Source organism: Sprattus sprattus, assembly GCF_963457725.1.
Source record: "Sprattus sprattus genome assembly, chromosome: 16".
In the NCBI taxonomy this organism is placed as follows: Eukaryota; Metazoa; Chordata; class Actinopteri; order Clupeiformes; family Clupeidae; genus Sprattus; species Sprattus sprattus.
Genome location: NC_137914.1, coordinates 4,715,935 through 4,739,130, shown reverse-complemented (window position 1 = coordinate 4,739,130; position 23,196 = coordinate 4,715,935). Strand labels below are relative to the sequence as shown.

Genomic DNA, 23,196 nt, shown 5'->3' with positions numbered 1-23,196 from the left:
CCTACGTGTGTGTTCCAGTGTGTCGTGTGTGCCATTAAAACCTGACAATAATGAATTATTATCATCAGTCACTAAAAATGCCTCACACTGGCAGTTCCTGAGGTAGGACATCACCTAAATGTTTTTTTGTGCTCCCAACTCTGGTTGCCTTTCATGAACTGTTGTCTATAGGCTTCATAGCATCACCATGAGGGCTCATCCAGTGCCGTCAAACAAACCACCGGGAGCCTGTGGTATAGTATGTGGCCTATATTGGGTTAATGGTGTGGTAGTCTGGGGTAAAGGTTAATAGTAGATTATTATGAATGATTTACACACACACACACACACACACACACACACACACACACACACACACACACACACACACACACACACACACACACACACACACACACACACACACACACACACACACACACACACACACACACACACACTCACTCACACACACACACACACACACACACACACACACACACACACACACACACACACAGACCCCACTGTGGACTGATCTTTTCTGTCCAGCCATGTCAGACTGGGGGAGGGGTATGCACACTTGGATTAACCCTTACCTTTAAATCCTGTATTCTTTGTAATTTTGGTAAACTATTAAATCTACTATACTACAATGTATTTGTATGTATTTGGTGTTTGTTGCCATGGTTGCCATGGGGCTGGTGAAAAGCATGTGCCATGCGTGTACGTAACAGCGGCCCAGACCTTTCTTTTCCAAACAGAGTTTAAAAAGTTGTCACTCGAAATGAGATCTCTGAAATGAGTCTGCAGATCTTCAGAAAATTAGATGATTCGCAAGAAGATGAAAGTGTAAAAAAAAAAAAGTTGAACTGAAGGGACACGTACATTTATTGTTAATTTAATTTTAGATGGGCATGCTTTAGAGGGGCAACATTTGCATTTAAAAAAGTCTGTCAAGATATTTCAGAAGTTTTCTTTGAATAAATAACACGTCTAATCTAATATGTGAAAGCAACCAAATTGGAAAAGTCATCAAGATAAATCAAGATGTTTTGAGATCTCTCTCTGTGTTTCTATATACATCTCCTTCTCCATACAGCTACATAGCAAGCATTTCTTAATTTCCCTCGGGATCAATAAAGTATCTATCTATCTATCTATCTATTTATCTATCTAATGGGAGACATTGATGTTCCATAGAATGTTAAATTTTTTGCATAACCAAGAAAACATCTAGACATCCTGGCCCTTTTGATCAGTGTATGCATGTGTGTGTGTGTGTGTGTGTGTACAGTATGTGTGTGTTTGTTTGTGAGCGTGTGTATGTTGGAGGGAATCCTCAGCCCCCCCCCCATCCCCCCTGGTCTCTAACCCCAGTCGCCCCCTATCAATCGAAACACTAGGCCTTTTGATTTGTGTGTGTCCCCTCCATGTCCTTCACTACGCCACAAATGAAACTCAGGCTCAAGCGATTATTCAATTAAGGAGTTCAGGAGAAGGAGAGGAAAGCGGGGGGGGGGGGGGATCAGAGGGAGGAGTGAGCTCGTAGTTAAGGATAATTGCATTGATCAGATTTAAATCAGATTGGGACAATCCATGTATTAATCTTCAAAAGAAGGTCTTATAAAAATGTTAAAATAAATCACATTAGACCATATCAGAGAGAGAGAGAGAAAGACGAAGAGCACACCTGTGATGTCTGACAAAGATGCTCACACAACAAAGAGGGACTGAACCAACGTATCTCTGACCTGTAGGGGTCAAAAAGGGACTGAACCAACGTATCTCTGACCTGTAGGGGTCAAAAAGGGACTGAACCAACGTATCTCTGACCGGCAGGGGTCAAAAAGGGACTGAACCAACGTATCTCTGACCGGCAGGGGTCAAATAGGGACTGAACCAACGTATCTCTGACCGGCAGGGGTCAAAGAGGGACTGAACCAACGTATCTCTGACCGGCAGGGGTCAAATAGGGACTGAACCAACGTATCTCTGACCGGCAGGGGTCAAATAGGGACTGAACCAACGTATCTCTGACCGGCAGGGGTCAAATAGGGACTGAACCAACGTATCTCTGACCGGCAGGGGTCAAATAGGGACTGAGCCAACGTATCTCTGACCATGCAGGGGTCAAATAGGGACTGAACCAACGTATCTCTGACCGGCAGGGGTCAAATAGGGACTGAACCAACGTATCTCTGACCGGCAGGGGTCAAATAGGGACTGAACCAACGTATCTCTGACCGGCAGGGGTCAAATAGGGACTGAACCAACGTATCTCTGACCGGCAGGGGTCAAATAGGGACTGAACCAACGTATCTCTGACCGGCAGGGGTCAAATAGGGACTGAACCAACGTATCTCTGACCGGCAGGGGTCAAATAGGAAGTTGTAATGTGGGGGGGCTATGTGATTTCGGTTATTGACAAGGGGTCACGTGTGTGTGTACCTCAGCAACAGTGACAGGGGGCAAAAAAAAAAAAACGTTACACACAAAGGCCTACATTTGAATAAAAAAATAAAGACTTTAAAGTACTTTGCAAGTAGTTTTATAGATGTTACAAAGTAGGCCTATGAGGTGTGATCTGAACTGACAACCCTCTGTTCTGAGAGTGGCAGTGTGCAAAACTATACCTGATGATAATAAAAACCTTTCTGTAAGAGCACTCTTTTGTGAATCAATGTCAAATATCCCACCACCACCCCCCATCTTCGGAGGACAACTTTATTTTTATTCAACAAAATTTTATTTACAAAAGTAAGAAATAGGAGAAAATAATAATAATGATAATAATGATAACAATGAAAAATAAAATAAAAAAGAGATTGAAGTGGCTCCGAACCCATGTACCCAAGTGCGCAAGACACACACACACAAAAAAAGTAAAATAACAGACAAAAAGAAAGAAAAACACAGAAACAAGCTTTAACATACATACTGACAGACAGACTTAGGGACGCAGTCAGACAGGCAGACAGAGACAAATGGTGGAGAAATGTGGAGTGGTAGATGTGGTCTGAAAGGAGGAGTATGGTGCTATGTGTGTAGGGTAGGTATATGCAAGTGTGTAGCTATAAGGTGTTGTTTGGGGAAAGGGAACGTGTGTGTGTGTGGGGGGGGGGGGGGGGGAACTAGAGAGAGTTAGGAGGGGAAGAGTGGGGGTGAGGTGGGGGGCTTCGAATGTACATGGCTTACATTAACTGTTGAATTTGTAGAAATGTTATGAGGGGATTCCAGATTGTTCTTTTTATATGCAGCAGTTTCTTCTGTCAGGATGAATTCTCGGATTAAGTTGGTCCAATGGTTGAAGTGGCAGGATGATTTAGATTTCCAGTTTTGAAAGACTATTTTCTTGGTGATAGCTAGAGAGACAAGGACTGGGGTTTTGTATTTTGAGGGGTAGGGGGAATCTGAGGTGTCTCCTAGAAGACAGAGTGCTGGAGACAGTGGGACTCTGCAGTCCAGGACCGAAGATAGTATGTTAGTTACTGTGGTCCAGAGAGAGTGAACAGGTTGGGGGTCGGGGTCGGGAGACAGAGTTAAGTCGCCCTCCCATTTGTTTTTCGGAAGCGTTATTGTGGGGTTAGATGAGGCAATGATTCTGTAGAGTTTTGATATACGTTTTTTGGGGTTGTTGGGTATGTCCAGTAACTGTTTGCTGGTTTTGGAAGGTTGTAGGGTGTTGGTTAATTTTAATTTGCATTAGATTAGGGCTTTAAGATGTTGGTAGTGGAGAAATTGGTGTGTCCCAATCCCAAATTTTTGGATTATTGCTTTGAATGACATAAATTTGTGGTTTTCAAAAACGTGATGGAGGTGGGTAATGCCCTTTTGCTGCCATTTGGGAAGATAAATCGATGTATTGTGCAGACGGAATGATTTAAATGATTACATTAAAAGGGAATTAATTTACATTATATTATATTAAAATACATAAAGACATTAATTATTGATGTTATAGCTCGGAAACAATACTAGCTTGCATTACCTACCAATGATGCAATTTGCAGTGCTCTCATATTCTGCTCAAACCACACTATCTAGCTTGAGCTTGCAGGCTTGCTTACAGTAATGTAACAGTCAACTAGCTTGTAAAGATTTGAGGCAACCTGTCGCTTACCATCTTGTGTTAATGTTTAACAGCGTTAAGGAAGATTGCAGACACGTAGCCTACGTTTAAGCAGAATATCAGACAAATGTACACCCAGTTATGAAACAAAAAAAGATGGCTTTTGAGGAAATCAATTTCAAGTAATTTAGTAAAACATGATCAAGTTCACCCTATCACTCTTACACGCTCATTCACTCATTTATGAACTCACGCGCCTCATTCACTCACTCTCTCACTCACTCACCCTTACACGCTCACTCACAAATTCACTCAATCACTCACTCACTCTTACACGCTCACTCCCACATTCATTCACCCACTCACTCACTCTTTCACGCTTGCTCACTCATTCATGAACTTACTCACATTCACCCACTCTCACACGGCCGTTTTCCTCAGTCACTCAAGTCAATCCGTAACGTACTCGCTCAATCACTAAAACCTATCCTTCTGTGATGTGATCTGAGCAGACACACTGATCTGGCATACTCATGATCAAGTTCACTAACTCTCTCCCTCTCACTCACTCACTCACTCATATACTCACTCACTCACTCTTACACGCTCACTCATACATTCACTCACTCACTCACTCACTCACTCACCCCAGACTTGCTCACCCACTAGGTCTTCTTCTTGCAATGTGATGTTTTTTTTTGTTATTGATATTGTTATTGAGTTTCACCATGGAGATAAAAAGCAGTGGGTTGAAAGCAGAAGCGTGTGTGTGACTAAGTGTGATTGCGTTGGCGTGCGTAAAGCGGTGACATGGACATGTTTAATTGACATTAACGAGACCTAGCGATGGCCTTGGAATGAAAAGGTCAGAGAGAGGTGGGGGTGATGCAGGGAATAGAGAGAGAGAGAGAGAGAGATAGAGAGAGGGAGAGAAGGAGAGAGAGAGAGAGAAGGAGAGAGAGAGAGAGAGAGAGAGGGTGGAGTTCGGCAGAGGGGAGGAGCTAAGAAGATGTGGGTGTGAGTGAGTGGTAGCTCTCGCCTCTCAGTTTATTTGAGTATGGCTTAACACAGGCTTGGGATCGTCCACACACACACACACACACAAACACACACACACACTGACACACATTTGGAAATACACACACAGATGCTCACAAGCAAACACACAGACTCATGCACACACACCTACACAGTTGCACACCTGCAAACACACACCGACACAGGGCCTCATTCAAACTCACAAAGGCACATGCAAACAGACACTTACACACGCACACACACACACACAAACACACACCATTAGCCTTAAGCGGTGCACACAGCACAAACAGATCTTTGTCTGTGCCCAAGCCGGGTATTATTAGTTCGAGTAAGGTCAAAGTTGATTTAATTTTTTGCTTAGGGTTCATTAAACAGCTAATTTTCCACAATGAAATTAGATTTGTAATGACTATATCTCCAGCGAAAGCTTTTGAACAGTGCCTTGCAAATTTAACCCACAAATGCACTTCATGCACTGCAAGAAGGAGAGGGAGAGAGAGGGGAAGGGAAAGGGGAAAGGGAAAGAGGGAGAGAGAGAGAGGGAAAAGGAAAGGGGAAAGGGAAAGAGGGAGAGAGAGGGGAAGGGAAAGAGGGAGAGGGGAAGGGAAAGGGGAAAGGGAAAGAGGGAGAGAGAGGGAAAGAGAGAGGGAGAGAGAGGGAAAGGGAAAGAGGGAGAGGGGAAGAGAGAGGGAGAGAGAGGGAAAAGGAAAGGGGAAAGGGAAAGAGGGAGAGAGAGGGAAAGAGAGAGGGAGAGAGAGGGGAAGGGAAAGAGGGCGAAGGGAAGCTAAGCAGATATGTCCCACTGAACTGAATAGGTTAGAGCTTGAGGCCCTGGATGCCCCTTCAGGCTCAGATCTCATCTGTGATAGAAAGAGAAGTCTCTGATTTTACTTTAGTGTTCACTGAGCCGTCTTTTCACAAAGGTCTCTGAAGTTCACAGACACGGGGAAGAGAAGCATACATCCCAGACTGCCCACACATACATCCCCACACTGCTCACACACACATCCCCACACTGCCCACACATACATCCCCACACTGCCCACACATACATCCCCACACTGCCCACACATACATCCACACACTGCCCACACATACATCCCCACACTGCCCACACATACATCCCCTCACTGCCCACACACACATCCACACACTGCCCACAGCCCTCCATAGAACTTATGATACTCTCTCTGGGAATGCCAATTAGGGGATGCAGACTGTGTCTACCCAGGCTCAGAACCTCAAACCTTTCTGTGTGTTGACATATATGACATTGCGTCACATAATGTCACGCGGGTACGCCATTGAGGAGGTCCATCCAGGGGCCCTACAGCACAGGACCGAGTATTCAGCAGCAGATAAGCCATTACCACCTGTGTGTGTGTGTGTGTGTGTGTGTGTGTGTGTGTGTGTGTGTGTGTGTTTGTGTGTGTGTGTGTGTGTGTGTGTGTGTGTATGTGTGTATGTGTGTATATCTGTGTATGTGTGTGTGTGTGTGTGTGTGTGTGTGTGTGTAAGTGTGTGTGTGTGTATTTTGTGTATGTGTGTGTGGGTGGTTGTGTGTTAGTGTGTGGGTGTGTGTGTGTGTGTGTGTGTGTGTGTTTGTGTGTATGTGCGTGCGAGTGAGTGAATCGGGGTTATATAGGCAAGCTTGTGCAAGAGCACACAATTAAAACTCCTCACGCTACACCACTGTGACTGATTTAGGTTGGGGGTGGGGGATATAGGGGGGCTGGGGCGGCAGTCTTGGGGTATGTTCGTGAGTGTGTGAGCATACGTGTGTGTGTGTGTGATTCAAGGCTGGACGTTGCGGAGCCGCATTCCTTTCAGGTGTGCCTTTGAACGGGAGCCTTGTTGAGGCCGACAGGGCAGCCTTAATTGATTTAGGCGCTCAAATCGGATTTGGGCCTAATTGCATCTGGTCCCTGAAATGACTGGATAGACTGTCTCTCCCACCAGCTCTCCCCTTCTCAGGACACAAACCCTTCAGCTAAGGATGAAACTGTTTATTTAACGCTCTGGCTTCCTTACGTTTGCCCCTCATTCAGTTCCCCCTTCTCCTTATCTTCATCGCTCTTCCCCTTCTAGAAGCAGGAACATGATAGGGAAGGAGAGACAGAGAGAGAGAGAGACTGATTGGAGTCTAAAGTTGTATGTGGTACTAATTGTCATAACAAGACTATGTCCTGGTGTGTCAAAGCTTAAATATGGAACATTGTAGATGTCGGCAGACAGTAGAGTTATAGCAGTAAAACCTCATAGGTGGAGGCTGACATTGGTGGGTTGAGGTGGGTGTTCAGATCTTAAACAATGACAAGATATCCATAGAAAATTTTAAATTGGGAATCACTACATTACCACAGCCAAAAAAAGATGAAAACAACATTCCTGTATATTGTGTTGAGATTAACTGTTAAAGATAGGCAATCATTATTTTGAGATTTCTTTTTGAAGGATTATTTGTGGTTGTTGGCGGATGCAGTCTCAGTAGTTTCACTGCTCTCAGAACTGAACTGTTGTGTTCTGGTTATAAAATGGGTGTATGAACATATGAATCAATAAAGTGATGGGGACTGGTAGCACTACCAGAGCAGGGGCGTCCCTCTCTACCTTCAAGAAGCTCTTGAAGACCCAATTCTTAATTGACCACCTCCCTTCCTAACTGGCACCTTGGCTTAACTTGCACTTAAGCAGTGACAGTCCTGCACTTCGTTTTTTATTCCTATGTCGTTTTCTATTTCTTGAAAAAAAAAAAAAAGCAGTATTTATTGTTACCCCAGGTTTTATTGCTCCAAGCTTGATTGTTCTCTCCCTTGTACGTTGCTTTGGACACAAGCGTCTGCTAAATGACTAAATGTAAATGTAAATGTAAATGTAAATGTAAAATTATTCCTCTTCTACTCGGATAAAACAGCTCTTGGATGTGGAAGCTGGACTTTGAAGTGGTGTCTCAGAAGCTGTCCAGCTTTTACAATATCGGAGCCAGGAAGTCTCATGTTTTAAACATGTCTTGTGTGTGTGTGTGTGTGTGTGTGTGTGTGTGTGTGTGTGTGTGTGTTAGTGTGTGTGTGTGTATGTGTGTGTGTGTGTGTGTGTGTGTGTGTGTGTGTGTGTGTGTGTGTGTGTGTGTCTGTGTCTGTGTCTGTGTCTGTGTCTGTGTCTGTGTCTGTGTCTGTGTCTGTGTCTGTGTCTGTGTCTGTGTCTGTGTGTGTGTGTGTGTGTGTGTGTGTGTGTGTGTGTGTGTGTGTGTGTCTAACAAAGGTGTGCTTTCTTGAAGGGCCTTGGTGATTAGTCAAAAGGGGCCAACTCAGGGGAAGGGAAGGGAAGGGGAAGGGGGAGGGGGAGGGGGAGGGGGACTGTGTATAGGAAACTGAGATGAGAGGTGGAGGATGTATATATGGAGAGAAAGGAGGGACTGATGAGAGAGGTCTTGTGTGGCTCTTTCTTTCTCACAAAGTTGGTTTCTGCATAGTTGTTCATCATTCCCACCTGCTGGTTTTGCTTGTGTTCTACTGCTTTGATACCATGTGTACACATTTCTATACACACATATGCAATATATGCCTATATGTTTATTTTTGTATCACTGTTTTGTCGTGCTTTTATGAGTAAGATACTGTTGAATTCTGAGTTTTATTTTTAGAGAGTGCTTTGGACTTTAAAATATGCTGTGCATTTGACTGGAGGAATTCACTTTGGAAGTGCAGTAACCTCTGGACTTTTCAACTTGGGCCCTATTTTTAGATCTTGTTTTGTCACCAAACTTTTACTCAGAACAATTAATGAACAAAATCAGTGCAGTGTTTAGAACCGACAACCGCATGGCTATATACAGTATTGTACGGTTGTCGGTTCTAAACACTGCACTGATTTTGTTCATTAATTGTCCTCAGTATATACATGCACACACAATGGAATCCTGTGAGGCAAGCCAGCATGTCAAAGTAAACGACTGCTACTGACAGGCTTGTGACTGTTTTTATAAGGGCATGACAACAGTGATAGGATCCCAACAAAGAATGTAAGATTAAGTGCCAAAAGTCAGTTGAGCAAAGAAAAACAGGGACCACCATAAATGAGTAGAAATGACACATGAATATTACATTTCCATTGAACCCTTCTCAGGGTCTGCTGCTGGCATGTGGTACGAGACTTCATGTGCATTTGTATTGGTTGGAGTGTATAGGCATTTTTATACTTCTACGATTCTCTCCGATTTGGTCGTAGAGGGACACTTTGGCACGCCTTGGCACGCCTTGGTAACACCTTCACCCAGGTGTTGCCGCCCATCCGACCCGTCGGAGAGCCGTCGGAGAGCTGGTCGGAGACAAACGCTTTTTTCTAACTTTTCTTAAAGAGACGGAGAGAGTCGGAGACCCCCTTGGCTGTGATTGGCCAGTTTACGACATCATTTCCAAACAACATCATTTCCGGATTCGCACATGTCAGGACCTCACATTTCCTGTTTTCTGTCAAAATGTTTTAGTACGACTTTGGTAAACTACAAAGCTGCACAACATGCAGCATTAGGCTACCGTATTTTATATAAACCCTCGAAAAGTACATTTCTCCCGACCACTGTTGGTCTCTTGGCTGGTGGCTCGGTGTTGAAAGTGCCTTCTCCAACCAGCTTCAACTGACATCTAACGTAATTTGCTACGGAGTAATGCTGGCAGCATAATTACTTTGCATCTATTAAATAGGAAATGTATTTCATGTATGTGTAGAACCTATTTAGAATGACTGACTTTACATAAAATGGCAGTGAAAGACATTTGAGTCAAACATTACTTTTGCCTCAATGAGGGTGGCGTGTGAGAGCATAATCGGCACGACGACGTTGTACTTATTAGCAGCGAGGCTAGCTACATTAGTAGTACACTTTTGAGAGTTATTGTGAATACGCTAACGCTTGATTTAGCGGAAAATCTAGTAAACGTACGTACCACCTGTCTCCTGTTCTGTTGTTGTTGTAGTTGTCGCTCAAATCGCTACAAGCACGTCCTCTGCTTATAACTCAAACTAGTCCAGCTCCACCATCAACCATTGTCTGTTAGTTGCCGTCATTCGCTGTTGTGAGAATTCCCGGGAGGAGGAATTTATACAATAAACGACTACCACACACACAACGATTTCTCTAAGATCGTCTTCTTGAAAATTGGGCATTAAAGGTGTCCAGGCAGAGGATAATAAGTGAGTGTGCTCCCGATCATATTCATGGTTGAAAAGGCAGTCTCACAACTGTATGTTGAGGTATCAGAATCAGAATAATGTTTATTGGCATGTATGTGTATGCATTCTCTTGTTGTGTTTCTGATATAACTATAACACTGCATGTGGATTGGTATGAAGACTGCAGTGGGTTTAATTTTCTGCCCCTTACTTCATAGTTCTACGGGTATTTCTGTTCGAAGTGTGCATGCTTTGTTTTATAGTGACGTTTCACGCTAACACTTTTGACAAGGGCAACCGTCTCGTTGCAGATTAAACACATCGGTTTTGTCCTGCCCACAAGCAGCACAAATGCATAGCCTACTTGTGAGTCCACTCTGTCTTAAATTCGAGCGTTTTGGAATCAACTTTTCGTGTGTGAGAGCCTGGCAGAGGATCATTAGTAAGTGTGCTAATGTATGTGTTTTTCAACATATTCATGGTTGAAATCGCAGTCCCACAACTGTATGTTGAGGTATGCATGTTCTTGCTGTGTGTCTGATATAACTATAACACTGCATGATGTATGATGAATACCGTGGGTTTATTTTTCTGGCCCTGTCCTCAGAGTTTGGGGGGTAATTTTGTTCGAAGTGTGCATGCTTTGTTTCATAGTGACACATTCACGTTACCACTTTTTGACAAGGGCAACCGTCTCGTGGCCAATGAGTGCATTGTCATAGCGTTGTAGTTATTCAAAGGTTACCCAGCGATCATTGCAGTATGAATGTGACAAAAATACCAAAGAAAATAAGAACGTATTCATTTTATTGGATCGCTTTATAATAGTTTCTGTATTGTATGTAAGATAAGCATATCGTTTTGTTATAAATCGCAATGTTTCTCACAAAAAAATGACCACCACGATGGAGATACATTTGCCTACTCAAGTGAATATATAGCATTAGACATGCTAGTGTTCACTGAGCAACATGTCTCCAAGGCCCATGTGACGGCACCTGCCCGACAGGTCCTGAAGTAGCATCCGTGTCATGTCAGTGACAGTTGGGAGGAAAAACAATCAATGACTTCCAATAAAGAGGTTATGTGGTAGCTACGGGCTCGACAAACAGTCGTTACCCCACCCAGCGGTCCGGCGTTGAATAGGCTGAATAGGCTTTAGGACGCATAGCCGTCGGAGTAGTATACAAGCCCGACCAGTACGTTCAATTTTTTCTGAATCAACCGCCTGCCCCCGCCCGCCCATTTTTTTTTCGAGGACGGAGAGGGATGCAGAAGTATAAATTAGGCTTATGTGTGTGAACTGTGTGAACTCTGTGAGATATGTGTGTGTGTGTGTGTGTGTGTGTGTGTGTGTGTGCATGTGTATGTGTGTGCGTGTGCGCGTGTGTGTGTGTGTATCTATGTATGTATGAACACTGTGTTTGTGTGTGTGTGTATGTCTTTTTGTGTGTGAACTGTGTGAGATGTGTGTAGGAATACTCCTGAATTCAGAGCTGTGTGTAGAGTGATTCTGTGTAAACATGTTACCTCAACTTGCAGGGCTACAATTCTGTGGAGATTTTTTGGGATTTACAGGGTTAACCTCTGGATTTTTCAACTTGGGCCCTATTTTTAGATATTTTTCGCACCAAACTTTTACTGAGGACAATTAATGAACAAAACCAGTGCAGTGTTTAGAACCGACAACCGCATGGCTATATATACAGCCGCGGAAAAAATTAAGAGACCACTTCAAAATTATCAGTTTCTCTGGTTTTACTATTTATTGGTATGTGTTAAAGTAAAATGTACATTTTTGTTTTATTCTATAACCTACTGGCAACATTCCTACCAAATTTCAAATAAAAATATTGTCATTTAGATCATTTATTTGCAGAAAAATGACAATTGGTCAAAATAGCAAAAAAGATGCAGTGTCTTCAGATCTCGAATAATGCAAAGAAAACAGGCTCATATCCATTTTTAAACTACACAATACTAATGCTTACACTTAGGAAGAGTTCAGAAATCAATATTTGGTGGAATAACCTTGATTTAAAATCACAACTTTCATGTGTCTTGGCATGCTCTCCACCAGTCTTTCACATTGCCGTTGGGTGACTTTTATGATACTCCTGGCGCAAGAATTCAAGCAGCTCGGCTTCTTTTCATGGCTTGTGACCATCCATCTTCCTCTTGATCACATTTCAGAGGTTTTTTATGGGATTCAGGTCTCGAAATTGGGCTGGCCATGACAGGGTCCTGATCTGGTGGTACTCCATCCACACCTTACTGGCCTGGCTGTGTGGCATAACTCATTTAGCTGTTTCCACAGCTCCAGCTCTGCATACTCAACGGCCATTAGTTGTCCGTACACCGATTTTATTTGCTGCCATACATTGTCGGATAAGGAGGAGGGGTGTAAGATACTGAAGCAAACCCTGAATATGCTGATCATAAAGTCAAATGACTCCATTCATTTGGACAGGGAGATCGTAGTACCGCATTTTTTTTTGCGCGCCCCTCTGTCTGCAGTTTACCTATTGTAATATGCGTTCGTAGTATTGAATTACAGTGGCAATGCATGCGTCGTGCTGGGAACAGCGTGTGTCAGATAACTTTTGTAAGCGTTTGTTTGTACTTTAATCACTATTCGTTTGTTTGTGCTTTGTGCACTGGCCAGGCTCAGCGCATGATTGCAGACTCTCTCTTTCTTTCTTCTTCTCACGTAGCAGAAGGTACGCACAGTGCGTACAGCCGTACGGCAGCTGCGCGTGAGCGAGGCTTTTAGTGTGTGATGGGGGCGTGACTGTTAGGACAAGCAGCTGGCTCCATTTCTGATGTCTGAGCTCTTGATTGACATTGCACGCATATTATAGTTGGCGGAAAAAAAGCATGTTTTGAAACTTTGTTCGTCCACTCACTAACAATTGAGTCTCGTCTAGTTCTCGTCTGACGAAAATGTCTAAATTTTTCGTCACATTTTAGTCTTTATATGGCTTTGGTGACGTTCGTCTTAGTCTCATTTTCGTCATGGAAAAAAGGGGTCTGACGACGTCATTTTCGTTTTCGTCTTGCCTGACGAAAACAACACTGCATGGAGCATTGCCTTGCTGGAAAAAACACTTCTCAGAGTTGGGGAACATTGTCAGAGCAAAAGGAAGCAAGTTTTTCTTCCGGGACAACGTTGTGCTTTGCCTGGCTGAGGTTTGTAAAAGACCATAAGGATTGAAAAAGCAGACTGGAGGTTCTTCTAAGTTCGTCTTCTCTGATGAGTCCGATTTCACAGTAGGTGCAAGACTCTCTGGCTTGTAGGCCTCTCCAGGTCCCCGTCTAACCATCAGACGACCATGTGTTGGGCAAAGCTGAAAATTGGACTCATCAGAGAAGACGAACTAGAAGACCCCCCAGTCCGCTTTTTTCAATCCTTATGGTCTTTTACAAACCTCAGCCAGGCAAAGTACAACGTTGTCCCGGAAGAAAAACTTGCTTCCTTTTGCTCTGACAATGTTCCCCAACTCTGAAAAGTGTTTTTTCCAGCAGGGCAATGCTCCATGCCACACAGCCAGGCCAGTAAAGGTGTGGATGGAGTATCACCAGATCAGGGCCCTGTCATGGCCAGCCCAATTTCGAGACCTGAATCCCATAAAAAAACCTCTGAAATGTGATCAAGAGGAAGATGGATGGTCACAAGCCATGAAAAGAAGCCGAGCTGCTTGAATTCTTGCGCCAGGAGTAGCATAAAGTCACCCAACGGCAATGTGAAAGACTGGTGGAGAGCATGCCAAGACACATGAAAGTTGTGATTTTAAATCAAGGTTATTCCACCAAATATTGATTTCTGAACTCTTCCTAAGTGTAAGCATTAGTATTGTGTAGTTTAAAAATGAATATGAGCTTGTTTTCTTTGCATTATTCGAGATCTGAAGACACTGCATCTTTTTTGCTATTTTGACCAATTGTCATTTTTCTGCAAATAAATGATCTAAATGACAATATTTTTATTTGAAATTTGGTAGGAATGTTGCCAGTAGGTTATAGAATAAAACAAAAATGTACATTTTACTTTAACACATACCAATAAATAGTAAAACCAGAGAAACTGATAATTTTGAAGTGGTCTCTTAATTTTTTCCGCGGCTGTATATATTGTTACGCCCGTCTACACCCCTACTGGCTTTGCAGTGGCAGTGCAATGGTCTTTAGGTGGTGAATGGGCGTAATTTGATTGATTGTCCACACCTGACGACCTGTGGATAAAAGCCATGCTGTTTGCCTTCAGAGGGGGCTGGCATTCTCACCAGGCATTGGAAGCTGGTGAACACCATGCGGTTGGTGCGGCTGTTTTGCAGTCACTATTTTATCCACTTCTTTTAAGTTGTATAGAAATAAAACCTTATTTTCGTACAACTCTGTGGTCTGTCTCCAATTTATGTTGCGGCTCACAAGTCAGTTCGTAACAACACTGTAAACCCGAACAAGTTCAGAGAACTCAAAACTTTTTATGTAACCGATTACATAAGAAAATTTGAGTACATATATTATTTTTTTTAAGTAAACTTAACTAAAAAATTATACATCGGCTATTCAGATTTTTTGTGTTATTATTTTCATAATTTTTGAGTTCTCTGAACTATTATTCCAAAATCGTAAAGGATTTAGCCTCGTCAGATATTTGTGTTTCTCTGGGTCTTTCTCAAACTAGTTATTACACCCTTACAAGTTTTTTTCCTTACGTTCCAACTTCTTGCGCAAGCTCTTACTGTAGAGAGAACTGTCATTGGTTGACCACCTTCCCAGTGTTGCCACTGCATTTAGATTTACATCTGTGATTTAGCAGACGCTTTTATCCAAAGCGATTGACAAGGAATTTTGCATTTATAGATCATGAGCAGTTTAGGGGTTCACACTTATACACTTGGTAAGGAGGAGTGGGGAATCGAACTAGCAACCTTCCAACCTCTGGATTACTAAACGACTCCTCTAGCTTAAGTCTGCTGTGTCCGTCTCTCATCACCAGAGCTTTGCAATGGTGTTCTCAACGACGTTGATGACGTCAGATACTAAACATTTTTGAGTTATCAGGCAATGTTAACTCAAACAAATACATTCCAATACAATTAAAATGCCTGCACTTGCTCAGAAAACTAATACATTTTAAGTTGGGTCAACTAAATACCAGGTTTTAAGTACTGAATACATAATGTTAATGAGTAAGTAGAACTGTCTGGGTTCACAGTGAATATGTAATGGCTATACAATGGAATCCTGTGAGGCAAGCCTGCATGTCAAAGTAAACGACTGCTACTGACTGATTTGTGACTGTTTTTATAAGGGCATGACAGCATTGAAAGGATCCCTACAGAGATAGTCCTGCATCGGTTTACCTTAATTAATTAATATCAATCCTCTTTGGGATTATGCATGTTTTTGTATGAAATTTAATTTGACATTAACCAATTGAATGTTTGCCAGCTTCATGGCATTATTCAGACGTAACACATATGTTGCCTCTCCTGTGGGACCTAAAAATACCTCAGGACCCAAGAAAACCATGTTGCCATGTCCCATGGGAGAGGGTCAAAAAAGCACATTTCATGATAAACACAAAAATTCTCCCCTTACACTCTCACACACAGAGAGGCTCCAACAAAAGAAGAATAGCCTTCTCCTAATGCATCCACAGAGTAGCCGCGGTAAAAATAGCTGCTGCCGGGTTATTTAAAAACACACAGAGAACAAATGCCATTTGTACCCTGGTTCCCCCCTAAGCAGAACTGGCATAAAAAAGAACCACGGGGACATTTGTGATTGGCCGGCCTGCACGCCATGAAAGCTTGGTACCCACCCCTCAACTGCCCCCCCCCCACCTCCAACAAACGTCCCCCCACCCCTCCCCCTCCCGTTGAAAAGACTGATAGAGGCCGTAGGCAGATATCCTGTTGTGATCAAAGTGAGGGCAATCTGATGGGTCTCTGTTTGAGGGGATTACCATAGTAACGTTCTTTCCGCTAATTAGGTCATTTAGTGTTTGGCCCTGCCTTCTTATAAGGGCCCACTGGTTGGATAGGAGGGGACAGTTACCATCTCTGTCACACCAGTACTTCATCTTCTTCTTCAGGAGGGAGTAGTCGCCACCGGCAACAACCAAGTCAGTTACAGTGACTGGATCATTCCGAGTTCTCTGCGAACTGAAGACGGCGTGTGACGAGAATGCCCCATTTAACCGACTGCAGTTACTACGACATGAGAGATGGCATCCAAGTTTCCAATGTAAGGAGCATTTTGGCATTTGGGGGTCTCTGCACGGCTCGCCTTCACACTGAAGGGGACCAGTTTAATGGCCGTCGTGTTTGCTGCTGGTGGTGGTGTTATTTTAGTGAGGTTGGAGATTGGTGAGTCTGTCTGAGTCTGTAGCTGTGCTAGCACTCTGGTTCTTGGTTGGCTCTGCTTTCCTGGCAGTGTCTGAGAGACTGTCTTTTCCCTATCAGTCAATGCGTTTTTTTTTGTTTCGTTTTTTTAAACAGACCTGGTTCAGCTTTAACTGGTTTTACACATACTATTTAACAATTTTAGACAAAAAAAAGAAACTTTTTAAGACGTTGGTATTTAGAATTATTATATTTTGCCATTATCAATTTGTATTTTCACTGAATTTGTTTGAGTTTTTTAGAGTGTGACTGTAATGTTGGGTTGTACACAAAATGTCTGTTCTATGCTTGATTGCTTAAGAGCTCTTTTTTAAGGTGTAAACTTCCAGTTAGTCTGGCTCACTTGATATGATGTATGATTGTTTTTGTGCCTGTTTTATGTATTGTATATGTTACGGATTTGTATGGGTCTGTCGCTCTTGCTAGGATATGTTCTTTTTTAGTATGTGTGTACATGTGTGTGTATGTGCGTACATGTGTGTGTATGTATGTTCATGTGTGTGTGTCTTGACTTTCTAAAAGCCAACATAAAGTTGTGTTTACAAATACTTGAAATTAGACATCTAATGCTTAGTGTTTTTCTGAAAGTCTGCATTGAAGCTTTTGTTTCCATTTCATCAGGAAATCCTAGAAGTAAAGAAAGACATACAAAGTAAAAATTATTGAAAAGGGGTTGAATAATTTTGTTCAATGATGTTTTGTGACTCAAACCTTTTGACAGTTTACTTTTTGACGAGAGTCTTAATACATTTTATTTTCACTAAATTGTCCACATATCTCAAGAATGACTTGAGGGTTGAGAGGGTTGAATGATATCAAATGCAACTGGGATGCTAAATGTCTCTATCTCTCTCTATGCTCACCCACCACCCTTTCCCCCCAGGTGCAGAGCCACCAAGAGAACCCAGAGTACCACTTCCACCAGGCTCAGGCCCAGCAGGTGAAGCAGTACCTGACCCTGAGCTCCGAACATGCCGGCCAGGCCCACCCAGGTCCCCACCCCTACGCCAGGCAGCCGCTTGGGGCCGTGCCAGTCATGCGCAATGGGCACATGTCCCAGGAAGGAGACGGCAGCCCTGTCATTCGTCTCTCCCTGGAAACCAGTAACCATGACAGCGAGGTGAGTTGGATATGTGTTTCTTAAATGTCTGAAACTTGATTATTCACGATTGTCAGAGCAAAGGAGTACACTGAAATTACTGTTTATTTTTTTTAGTTTCAAATGGATGAAGTTATTGATGACTTAGTTAGCCTTGAATCCGATTTCAATGATGGCGGCTTGGATTGCATGGAGTCTAACATCCTAATGCAAAGCAACGTAAGTATAGTCTACTGTCAACTACTCTGTGGTTATGTGTATGTTTGTGTGTGTGTGTGTGTGTGTGTGTGTGTGTGTGTGTGTGTGTGTGTGTGTGTGTGTGTGTGTGTGTGTGTGTGTGTGTGTGTGTGTGTGTGTGTGTGTGTATGTTTGTGTGTGTGTGTGTGTGTGTGTGTGTGTGTGTGTGTGTGTGTGTGTGTGTGGGCGTGCGCGTGTGTGTGTGTGTGTGTGTGTGTGTGTGTGTGTGTGTGTGTGTGTGGCCAGTCCACTTTCACTGTTTGCATACCTTGCATATTAGCATCTGAGATAAGGTTTTCCCTTTGTTGGAAGTATAGCATAGAGTAAAGCAAAACAAGCAAACAAGTACTTAGCACAACCTTGCCAATCACCTTACAATGCAACTGATGGTGTGTCTGATGGTTTTACACTGAAATGTAAATGTGGTTGAAACAATTAGAGTGCTTCAGAGACACTGGTAGGGATGAAAGGCTTTTTCACCCCAAGGCTTACATCAGTGTCATCAGCCTCGGGGACAAGCTTGGGAAAAGGGGGGTCTCTGTCTCGGTGTGAGGTCAGATTAAGTACGCCCAGGAATCAAAGCCTACCTATTAAGAGGATTTAAGGCATTTCTCCTTTTTTTTTCTTTCTCTCACTCTCTTGCTAAGCCTACGATACAATGGATTAGGCAGACGCTGACAGCTAACATTGTAGCATTTTTTGCTAATGCATGGAAGGGGAGAGAGAGGGTTAATTAGGAAGTTTTCAGTCCCTTTTTTACCCTCCTAACACTGGGGAAACTATGCTCAGTTGTGTGTGTGTGTGTGTGTGTGTGTGTGTGTGTGTGTGTGTGTGTGTGTGTGTGTGTGCGTGCGTGCGTGCGTGTGTGTGTGTGTCTGTGTGTGTGTGTGTGTGTGTGTGTGTGTGTGTGTGTGTGTGTGTGTGTGTGTGTGTGTGTGTGTGTGTGTGTGTGTGTGCGTGCGTGCGTGCGTGCGTGCGTGCGTGTGTGGTGACATTTCATTCTCAAGGTGAGAAAAACAGAAACCGACTTGGGAATGCGAGTGAATGGAACGAAAATATATTAGCCATGTTGCGCAGTGCTACCACTGAGATAGACAATAAAACTTTTTTTTTTAAACGAGTACTTACACAGAACAGTGAGGGAAAGAACGCATGGGAGTCTAAGGGAAACAAGTGGGCCTAATATGATAGGAATGCTGGCTATCATCCCTCATAGCTCTCGGACAAAGAGATACTTCATTAGCGCAGCATAGTATAGTATACAGGGCAGCTTGGGGCACAAGAAACACAAACACACACACACACACACATATACACACACACACATATGCACACACACACACACACACAGACGGCTCTCCACACATAGCTTTCTTGATCCATACTGTATGTCCACATTATATCAGTGTCACACAGATAAGGAAGAAGCAAAAGAAAAAATGTCTTCATGCTCTTGGTCAGTTGAGGGAGAAACGACAGAGCAGCCCATCTTTGACATCTGTGTGTGCAGAGAGGAGGAAAGTAAGGGCTGAGTGGATCTCTTTAGTACTCTCATGTTTTGTTCTCTTTTTTTCCCTAGGTGTCCTTGAACGGTGGGATGCTGGACATGTACGACATTATGCCAGGTATGCCTGACCCTCATGGTGGACTGAGACCCCCTTCTCACGCCCCTCAAAGATCACAGTTGAAAGTTCACCAGTTGAAAGGTCACAGGTATGCACTCTCACAGCCTAGAGCAGAGCTAGCGGCTAATGCTAAAATTAACAGCACCAACACATTTTTTTTTAAAGACAGGAATCAATGCAATTCTCACCATCAGAGCAAACACTGAGATGAGGGGGATCAACATTCATGTTTATATTTTATTATTATTATATTTATTATTATTATTTTATTACATTTTTATGGAAGAAAATAAAGGATGGGGGGGATGGATGGTGATTGGTTATTTGTAGAGAGTGACACACAGAGAGAGCTTTTTCCAGTGAACATTTTCAAAGTTGGGTTTGAAAGAACTTGATTCAATGGCGAACACAAAAAGTAACCCAGTTCAAGAGTTAAAGAGATGCTGCATGTACGTGTATGCGTGAAATGCACTAATGGAGGAGAAACTGACTTTGATTTAGGTCCTGGTTCCAAGGTTGGATCATGTCTGTTGAATGATTTTTAAATCAAATGTGGCCGAATTTCAAAAGAAAACACAAAACTTTGTTTATGTGTTTTTTTTTGCAGATTTCTTCCCTCAAAGCTCAAAACTTGTTCGGGTTGCAGTTAGATCTCTCTATTCTCTGATAATCAGTAAATCATTATACACAAGAAAAGAGGAAAAGAAACGAAAGTGTGTTTGCAATGGCGCATACAAGCAACACAGAAAAGCCTCTGTGAAAATGAACGCTGTCTTTTTTCTGATGAATGTCATGCATCAAGTAGAGCTAATTGATTTAGTAAATAGAAAGAATGCCTGAAGAACACTTCACTACGATGCGCAAATAAGTCAATTACAATCTTTTGTGGGCCCAGACAATGGGTGTGTTACATGCAGTTTCAAATGGACCTTATTGAATCAACAGAAAACAGATTGAGGAATCCAATCACGCTGCCCAATTATGTAATTTGGAAGAATGTGAATAGAGGGATTATCTCACGCCACCCTTCAACTCCCCCCCCCCCCCCCCCCCCCCTTTAACCCGCATGCTTACCCTAGCTCAACCTCTTTTTTTTGCTTTAAATACTAAATTAGCAAATTTGTTAAGTTGACTTGATTGTGAGTCTCAGCATGTTAACAAGGACACAGCCTGCCACTGAGGGCCACAGAGAGGGAGTGCTGTGGGCTAATGAAGAAGGGCCCTTTTGAGGGTGGATGGAGGGGGTAAAAAGGTCAATCCTGTTTGTGGTCGGAGGGGCCCCGTGGTGCCGGGGGTTGGGAGGGTGGAGGGGTCCTTTTGGGTTGGGATGCTGGGGTCAGGGTCAGACGTTCAATTGTAAGTCTTTGATCACCTCGACTGGCCAAAGCGGGTGCAAGGGTTGAGCTGACTGAGTGTGTGTGTGTGTGTTTGTGTTTGTGTGTGTGTGTGTGCGTTTGTGTGTGTGTGCGTTTGTGTGTAAGTGTTTATGTGATAGCTTGGGTCTGTCACCACTTACGTGAACTTTTTCTTTCTCTCTCTCTCCTCCGTTCTTTCTTCTCTCCTCCGTCTTCACAGAGAACGCCAAAGAGCGACAGAAAAAGAACAACCACAACCAGAGTGAGCGCTTTTGTCGCCGAAGTTTCATTTTTACTTTAATTATTATTTAAACTGTAAAACCTTGATTAAATTTGCCTTTTTCAAAAGCGTGAAAATAGTTTAACAGAAGGTATGACCTGCACTATTTGTCTTTCAGTTGAGAAGAGGAGAAGGTACAACATCAACTACAGAATCAAAGAGCTGGGAACCCTCATACCAAAGTGTGACGACCCGTGAGTTTCTAAGTGTTTTCATTTTATTTATTTTTGGACATGCAATTTCCTACTATTCCTGCGGAAGAGCAAGCTTTGGTTTTGTACACAGTCAGACACCTGCCTTCCAGAAACGAGTATTACACCAAGCAGGATAACTCAGTTAGCAGAGTAACCTCAAAAATAGCATGAAACAACCTGTCTGAACATTTGTTAATAAATAGCATTAAAACAAGCACATGCACAGTAATGCTAGTAATGGATTCCCTGGGCCTGGCTTCACAGTGGATAGGATGAAAGAAAAAGAGGGGAGGGGCTGGTCACAGCAATGGCAAAATAAAATAAAAATGAAACCATTCCTTTCCTTTTATGCTCCAAATTGGTTTTCAGTAGTTAATTACACACAAAAATCCCAAAAATTAATTAAACTACTTAAATCACTATGAAAGTATGAATGAGGTTCAACTACCAGGAAGCTACTGTGAAATGAAAACTGTGCTACTGTGAAATGAATCTCCCTCCCTCTCTCTCCCTGTCTTCTCCCTGTGGCTCCGCAGTGACATGCGCTGGAACAAAGGCACCATCCTGAAGGCCACGGTGGAGTACATCAAGTGGCTGCAGACCGAGCAGCAGCACACCGGAGAGCTGGAGCGTCGACAGAAGAAGCTGGAACAGACAAACCGCAGACTGGCCAGCATGGCCACCACTCTGGAGTCATTAGAGCTCTCCACCCGCCTACTTAAACAGGAGCAGGGACCCCAGCCACCACAGCAGCCGCCTCTCTACCCCGAGGAGCTCAACTGTGGGGGGGAGTACCTGCCCCGCGCCCCGATCGCGACTGGGGAGCCTCTCGGGCCTAGCGGAGGGGCTGCAGGTGGCGTGCGCTCGTCGTCATCAGGGTTAGGGGCGACAGCTGGGAAGCCCGGTGACGGCTTGACGACCTTCTTGGATCCCATGTCCCACTTTACGGACTTCCTTAGCGCTACGCTGAAGGAGGAGCCCCGGCTGGAGGAGATGCTGATGGACGACACGCTCTCGCCATTCGGCACCGACCCGCTTCTGTCCGCTGTCTCGCCCTACGTCTCCACGGGCTCCAGCCGCCGCTCCAGCTACAGCACAGACGACGACAACCTCTGATGTCCCGGTCACCTTTGACCCTCCTGACCTCTGACCCCTGCCAGTCCGACATGCAACAACAACAACAACAGCATCAACAACAACAACAGACAAATAAAGACATTTGGGCTCCGTGCAAGTCTGACACCCAGTACTCTTATCTCCTGAACTCCTGTCCTGTCCGTGAAGAGTGGAGAGAGTTAAGAACGCAGCTCCCTCTTTCTCCTGCCAGATCTTACCACCATTCATTCATTAACTTATTAAGAGAGAAAAAGGGAGCCAATGATAGTGGGAGGTACTGACATAACTCTGCTGAGAACACTGGACAGCCTGTGTCACAACTGAACTGAATGACTCTTATTCTGTATGCAGTTCTTACACTGACCACGTCTGCTCTCTGCGCCGTGCAGAAGAGATATGTTTAAAAACGTGCTTTATTGACGTTTACGAGGTGATGGGCGACGTTTCCTTAATCAACCGCTCCAAAAAGTGGAAAAAGCAATGCAAATATAATCGTACTAGCTAAATACCTAACAAACCCTTCTATTGTCTTGTCTTAAGTGTATTATTTAAGAAAAGATATATGTGTGTATTTATATGTTTTAATCCATTATTCATCTTATTTTGGGGGGTG

General features: G+C 43.5%; 1 pseudogene across 1 annotated transcript in view; it reads left to right on the top strand.

The window, feature by feature from the left end:
• The window catches only part of LOC308377737 (transcription factor EC-like), a 30,839-nt pseudogene extending 8,124 nt beyond the window's left edge, over positions 1-22,715 (top strand). The window contains exons 2-7 of the transcript in view: positions 17,561-17,797; positions 17,894-17,995; positions 19,593-19,726; positions 21,216-21,255; positions 21,392-21,467; positions 22,004-22,715. The product of the transcript in view is annotated as a transcription factor EC-like (transcript). The remainder of the gene's footprint in view (positions 1-17,560; positions 17,798-17,893; positions 17,996-19,592; positions 19,727-21,215; positions 21,256-21,391; positions 21,468-22,003) is intronic.
• The last annotated feature ends 481 nt before the right edge of the window (positions 22,716-23,196 follow it).